Source organism: Danio rerio, chromosome 4 (assembly GCF_052040795.2).
Source record: "Danio rerio strain M-AB ecotype USA chromosome 4, GRCz13ab, whole genome shotgun sequence".
Taxonomy (NCBI): Eukaryota; Metazoa; Chordata; class Actinopteri; order Cypriniformes; family Danionidae; genus Danio; species Danio rerio.
The window spans coordinates 67,377,810-67,383,853 of NC_141024.2; the positions used below are offsets into that span (position 1 = coordinate 67,377,810).

Consider the following 6,044-nt stretch of genomic DNA (forward strand, 5'->3'; position numbering starts at 1 on the left):
TACAATTTTCTTTAGTCACAATAAATTTAACTTGTTTATTGCAAAAAGGGTTTACATGGATATTGACATGAGACATGAGTATATGCAATTATAGAAAACGTGCTCAGTGTTTTCAATATGACTTTCACAAAATTGACAAGATCTCCTTATTATCAACTTTTAATCTCAGGAATTCTTTTGATGGATACACATCATTAATCATTTAAACTGAAGTTCTTTAATTTTGGGGAGAATTGAAAAAGAAATGTAACTTGTCTTATTTTTCTAATTCCTGTGAATTAAAATCTTTAAAAATAAACGAGGTCTGAGCTGATTATGATGAAGCCTTTGAATAAAAATATTCATTTAAAACTTATTATTACATTTTGGATCTCTAAAAATAAAGATGGAAGAGAGAACATTACAGAATAGTGTGAAAGAAAACCTCTGATCAATACTGTGATGTTTTTAGGGATAATATTAATTATTGTTTTAAACTCTTTAGGGTGACAAGCAAAACCCTGTTTAAAGAATGGGTTGAATAATTTTAATTTAGCAAAAAGATTGTCATTTTAAGTTAAAAAAAATCAAATGTGATTATAATCTATTTTAATAAGTTTCCATTTAATTTTGATGAGATGACCAGCACCAAAGCCACTTCTTCCACCTGCTCCATCAATAGAATATCCACCTGTTACGTCAGATGCCACTGAACTCTTACTATAGTTCCCACTTTGATTTTGGCCACAACCAGCACCAGCAGTACCACCAGCTCCACCGACAACATGTACAGAGTAGCTGAAGCACTGGAAGCCACTGGACAATGTACCACATGCCCCCTCAAGCTACTTAATACAGTGATCTTTTTTTTTTTTTTTTTTAGCTCTGCACAGTTGCCAGACATTCAGAATCGCTCCCCAGTAAACATCAGAAACAGGTGGGTTCAACAAAGGTTGTACAACAAATAGTTGTAAATACTATAATATACAGCCCCTTTAAAAGTTTGGAATATTTTATAATGAGCTTATTGTGCTCACTAAAACGTTATTGCATTTTTAAATCACTGTTCTTTTATTAAATGTTCTTTAAAATATAATTTATTCCCGTTTAAGCCTGAATTGTACACATGATAAGTGTTCAGTGTCATGATTATGGAGGCCCAAGAGTACGGTGGCCGGGAAGTGCAAAACAACATTACAAAGTTGAAAACACTTTTACAAAGCTCGAGACAAATTTACATTTTGAAAAACATGTTTACATATCATCAGACACAATTACAGGGGAAAAACAATTTTACCAAGGACGAAACAAATTTACATTTTAGAAAACAAATTAACAAGACCTAAACACTTTTACAAATCCCGAAACATATTTACAATTAGATTCCCTACGGAAAGGGAATGTACCACACCCCGGAAGGGACGTAGAATGTACCACACACCGGTAGTGACGCGGGGTAAAGTTGTTGTTGTTGCTGGTGAGCACAGTAAATTCGCGCTGTGGAGTACATGGCGTAAACAAAGTTTATGGTGACCGAACATGGACAGCGGTCGAGGGTTGTTTTGCCCGTTTTGTGGCAAACACATGAGCAGCTTAACACGGTTTTGCTTTGCGTGTGGTCGGTGTTTAGAGTTTATAAAGGACGCGGAACAGACGGAAACACCAGACATGCTGCATCAATGTGTTCAATATTTTTACGAGATCCACTCGTACGCTGTAATCGTGAACATAAAGTCAAGTCTACATGGCATAAACCTCTGAACGACTTGAGATCGGTTTTAGTATCTTATCAGTCAACATGTGCCGTGCTTGAATTGTTTCCATGTACTTGCATTTACATGTTTCTATGCACTCTCTCGCTGATATTGTCTTAGAATAGCTCTAATATGTTTTATCGCAGTTAGTCAAACCATGATTTTTATAGTTGTAGACTTGTGGTAACCTGTCTACAAAGTCACACACGAGCTGGATATTATTGATATTTTTCAGTGTGTGTGTGTTACATTCCAGTTCACTACCAGTGTGTGGTACATTCTACGTCACTTCCGGGGTGTGGTACATTCCCTTTCCGTAGGGAATATGTAATTGTAAATTTGTTTCGGGATTTGTAAAAGTGTTTTGCATCTTGTTAATTGGTTTTCTAAAATGTAAATTTGTCTTGTTCTTTGTAAAATTGTTTTCCCTGTGTAATTGTGTCTGATGATAAGTAAAAGTGTTTTTCAAAATTTAATTTTGTCTCGAGCTTTGTAAAAGTGTTTCAAACTTTATAATGTTGTTTTGCACTTCCCGGCCACCGTACAAGAGTGCTAGTTAGAAAATCAAAGACTCAAATGATCAATTTAATTATTGAAGCATAAAAATGTCTTTATTTTCTTGTCGGCTTAGTCCCTTTATTAATCTGGGGTCGCCACAGCGGAATGAACCGCCAACTTATCCAGCAAGTTTTTACGCAGCGGATGCCCTTCCAGCTGCAACCCATCTCTGGTAAACACCCACACACACACTCATACACTATGGACAATTTAGCCTATCCAATTCACCTGTACCGCATGTCTTTGGACTGTGGGGGAAACCGGAGCACCCAGAGGAAACCCACGCGAATGCAGGGAGAACATGCAAACTCCACACAGAAACGCCAACTGTACCGAGGCTCGAACCAGCCACCTTCTAGCTGTGAGGGGACAGCACTACCTACTGCGCCACTGCTTCGACCAGCATAAAAATGTACATGAATAAATCACAATTTAAATGGACAAATAAATAGATATGTTTGAAATGTGTTTTTAAATGTCATTTAATTAAGCAATAAAACAATGCATTACAAATACATTTTAAATCTATAAATAAGTAGACACTTTTATTACTGTATTATTATTTAATCCATGTTTTAAAGACTGATTAATCAAACAGTAAAAATTTGGGTTAATAAATCACAAAACACATTTTAAACAGCTTTTTAAATAAGCATTTGGCTAATGCTTTTCTCCCTATTTGCTGCTTGGTTTTCTTTTTCTTTTGCCACATGCTTTTCTCAAATTGAAAATGAATCGAGTTAAAAAATGGCTCTGCTGTAATGAGCTATTCTTTTCCTCTGTTAGGAAAAAAAAGAAAGTTAACAGTTTTATCTAGATTAAATGACCGTGGTGATAAAGATTTTCTTGGAGACATAGAACAAAATGAACTTTGTATTTTGCCATCAGAGTTAGATTACTATTAAACAGAAAAAGCTAAAGGAGCTTTACAATCTAGAGTGCAATGGATAGAGGAGGGGGAGAAAAATTCTTCATGTATATTTTTTAAATTTAGTAAAGCAAAGGCAAGCTTCAAAAACTATTAATAAACGTAGCATAAATAACAATGTAAGTGAAGAGAAAACTTTGATTGATGATCACATCTATTCATGTTATTATGTAAATCAAAATTTAATGAGAGTGATTGTGACTTTTGCTTTTCAAAAGATAAAGTTTCTATTATAGATAACAGCTTCCGTGAAATGATGGAATCTGACATTGTTATCTCTGAACTTGATGTTGCTATTTCTCAAATGTTCAATGGAAAATCCCCAGGTACAGATGAAATCACAGTTGAGATTTATAAACATTTTTGGCCAGAGATGGGATTTTTAGTTTTTGAAGCACTTAAGGAATGTATAGAGAAAGAGAACTATCGACTTCTATGAAGCAGGGTTTAATCATTTAGTTCTAAAGCCAAGCAAAGGCCAATTATTTTTAGACAATTGGAGACCCATAACTCTTTTGTCCAATGATTTTAAATTGCTCTCTCATGTATTTGCCAATAGACTCAAAAAAGGTATCGGCGAGATAATAAGTGAAACACAATCAGCTTTCATTAAAGGGAGAAGTATTCAGACTGATAGTTGATATGTTCGATTATAGGTATTTAATTCCTCAGACAAGTTTATTTATATTTCTAGACTTTTTCAAGGCATTTGATACCCTTGAGCATCCTTTTTTGTCTTTAGAAAATCTTTAGAAACTTTTGGATTTGGTCCGAGCTTTTGTAGGGTAATTTTCATGTTCTATACTGATATATTCAGTAGTAAATCCCTGAATTCAGGATCATCTCCTGGAGTTTACATCAAAAGAGGAATCCATCAAGGATGTCCCATCTCACCTTTTCTTTTTAATATAGCTGTTGAACTTATGTCATTATATTTAAAAAATTCAGAGTACACTTTAGGTATTGATATACCTGGTAGGACTTTTAGTTTAAGTCATTTTGCTGATGACTCTATTAATTCTTTAAAAAAGGGATGTGCTCCCTTTAGCTCTTGTCAAAATTTCTGTTTCCTAAAGCTTCTGAATTCACCTTAAACCTAAGAAAATGTGGAATATTAACTATTCAGAATTGTACTTTAAGAGAATTAGAGGGTATTCTAGTAAAAGAAGAAGTTAAATATTTGGGAGTTACCATCACCAAAAATTCTGTTAATAGAATTTAATATTAAAATGGAAGGGATGAAAAAATCCCTAAATCATTGGCTAGCTAGAGACCTTTCCATATTGGGTTCAATTCTTTTGACTGGGATTATCTAAAATTATATATTTAACTTATCCCTTATATACTCCTCCCAAAATAGTTAAATTTATTAACTCAATATTATTTAAATTTATTTGGAAAAATAAAACACATTATTTACGTAAGAATCATATGATCAAAAGTATGAATATGGAGGTTTAAAAGCAATCGATTTTGAATGTCTTCATGGCACTTTTAGAGTTAATGATTGAAAGAGTGTTTAGCAAAGCCTTATTCAATATGGTATCATATCCCAAATAATTTGTTTAAAAAAAATGGTGGCCTTGAATTTGTATTAAGATATGATTATGATTGTTCAAAACTTCCTTTGAAGCTGTCTAATTTTCATTAGCAAGCACTACTTTTTTGGAAAATGATATTTACCCATAATTTTCCCCTCATAAATCCACTCTTTGAAATAAAAGGGCTGTTATTATTAACAGGAAATCATTGTTTAGAGGTGACTGGTACAATAAAGGCATTATATTTATTAATGATTTGTTAGATGAAAATGGACTGCTACTATCTCATAACAGATTATTAAATAAATATAGAGTTAAAATCACAGATAAAGGTTATACTGAAATTTGCGAGGCTATACATATTGCTTTGTTTAGGTTAATTCAAAGTAATTGTTTTAATCTCCCATGTATACTTGTAACTTTTCTTCCATTTTTAAAAATATCAAATGTTGACATTTTCGATGGTAAATGTAACATCAACCTTATTTACAAACAATTTAAACGCTTATCATTGGTGATTTTAAGTGTCATCATCTAGGAGTTGTTAAACCCTCAGTAGAGGACAAAGCTTTTACCTTTTCTCTTAAATATCCTGTAGCACCTGAGGTTAAGGAAACTCATTACATAATTGTATTCAGGATATATCCTGTGAATTAGTTTATTCAAAAAAGATTTAACTTTGATGTTGATAAGTGTAGATCTGCTCCAGAAACACTCGATCACTTTTTTTTTTCTTGTGAATTTACTTTTTAATTCTGGTTTGACATCCATCCTTGGCTTTCATTAAAGATGATTTCAGTCCCCCCTATTGTTCTAGAAGATATTTTATTTTACAAAGCTGATTTACATTGTTCTTTCTCTGATGTTGTGAACTTTATTTTACTAATGGGTAAATGTCATATTCATTGCTGTGAGTGGAAAAAGTGCAGACCCTCTTTTAGATGTTTTCTTTCTGAGGTAGAGAAAGTGGCTCAAAGCATCAAATACTTCAGAAATCAAAGTAAAATAGCTGAATCTCTCTTTACTTAATTTTTAAAACATTTATTTTCATAATGTTTTGTTTGTCCTTTGATGTAGATCTTTTGTACTGCTCCTTGCTGCAGTTGTAACAATTTTAATATATTTTAATGGTAAATATGCCTTGCGATGTTGATTGTTCTGTTTTGTGATGTAAACTTTTTGCAAAAATAAAAACGAAAAAAAAAAAACACTTTGGATGGAAAAAAAAACACAGTGGATGAAACAAGTTTTTCAAAATTGTGTAAAAATGTTTGGATTAAAAGT

General features: G+C 32.8%; 2 protein-coding genes and 1 long non-coding RNA gene across 4 annotated transcripts in view; 2 read left to right on the plus strand and 1 right to left on the minus strand.

Moving 5' to 3' along the window:
• Positions 1-6,044, plus strand: part of LOC148682349 (uncharacterized) — a 771,506-nt gene that overhangs the window by 207,537 nt on the left and 557,925 nt on the right. The gene's annotated exons all lie outside the window — the stretch shown is intronic.
• LOC141381810 (uncharacterized) overlaps positions 1-6,044 on the plus strand; it is a 203,854-nt gene that overhangs the window by 174,570 nt on the left and 23,240 nt on the right. The gene's annotated exons all lie outside the window — the stretch shown is intronic.
• Positions 1-6,044, minus strand: part of LOC137490983 (uncharacterized) — a 471,679-nt gene that overhangs the window by 85,989 nt on the left and 379,646 nt on the right. The window lies entirely within an intron of this gene.